The following is a 1,252-nucleotide window of genomic DNA, read 5'->3' on the forward strand; positions in this document are numbered from 1 at the left end:
CTGGGGACCAATTCAATTCAATTCAATTCAATTCAATTCAATTCAATTCAATTCAATTTTATTTGTATAGCGCCAAATCACAACAGAAGTTGTCTCAAGACACTTTCCATATAGAGCTGGTACAAACCAAGCTCTTTTATCTACAGAAAACCAACAATTCCCCCATGAGCAAGCGCTAGGCGACAGTGGCAAGGAAAAACTTCCTTTTAACAGGCAGAAACCTCGGGCAGAACCAGACTCTGGGTGGGCGGCCATCTGCCTCGACCGGTTGGGTGAGAGAGGGAGAGCAAGAGAGGGAGAGTGAGACAGACACAGACAGACAGACAGACAGACAGACAGACAGACAGACAGAAATGCAATCAGAGACAGACAGACAGACAGACAGACAGACAGACAGACAGACAGACAGACAGACAGACAGACAGACAGACAGACATGCAATCACAGTAACAGTGACAGTGGATGTAATAATAGCAGTAGCAGTTGCAGTGGATGTCAGGCAGGGCCAAGGTGGGAGACGCAGCTGCAATCCACAATCCAGATTCAGCCACTGTGGAACCTGCAAGACGACAAAGCACAGAGACTCCGGGGAAGGAGCTAAGTTAGTAACACGCCGTGGTAGGACATGAAAGCATGCAGACGGAGAGGGACCAAAGGACAGAGGAGCTCAGTGTATCTTTGGAGGTCCCCCGACAGTCTAATCCTATAGCAGCATAACTAGGGGCTGGTCCAGGACAAGCCTGAGCCAGCCCTAACTAAGCTTTATCAAAAAGGAAAGCTTTAAGCCTACTCTTAAATGTAGAGACAGTGTCTGCCTCCAAAGACTGGAAGATGGTTCCACAGGAGAGGAGCTTGATAGCTAAATGCTCTTACTCCTGCTCTGCTTTTTGAGACTTTAGGAACCATAAGTAGACCTGCATTCTGGGAACGCAGTGTTCGAGTGGGGCAATAAGGTACTATGAGCTCTTTAAGATAAGAAAGAAAGATTAAGCCTTGCCATTTCTGAATCTCTTTTGAACCAAGTCAATTTAGATTAGGCTGGCATCAAAAACACGCAGTGATGGTCAGAAATAGGCCATTCAAAATTAAAACCTTATCAATGATTTACTCTGTTGTTATTAACAAATCCAGAATGTTACCATTCTGATGAGTGGCTACAGGATACGGGGTGAGCTCAGAGCTGTCCAATAAATTCACAAGCTCCATTGCTTTGGGGTCATGAAGCTCTAGCAAGTTCATTCAGGAAGGCTAT

Source organism: Chaetodon trifascialis, chromosome 8, assembly GCF_039877785.1.
Source record: "Chaetodon trifascialis isolate fChaTrf1 chromosome 8, fChaTrf1.hap1, whole genome shotgun sequence".
NCBI lineage: Eukaryota > Metazoa > Chordata > Actinopteri > Chaetodontiformes > Chaetodontidae > Chaetodon > Chaetodon trifascialis.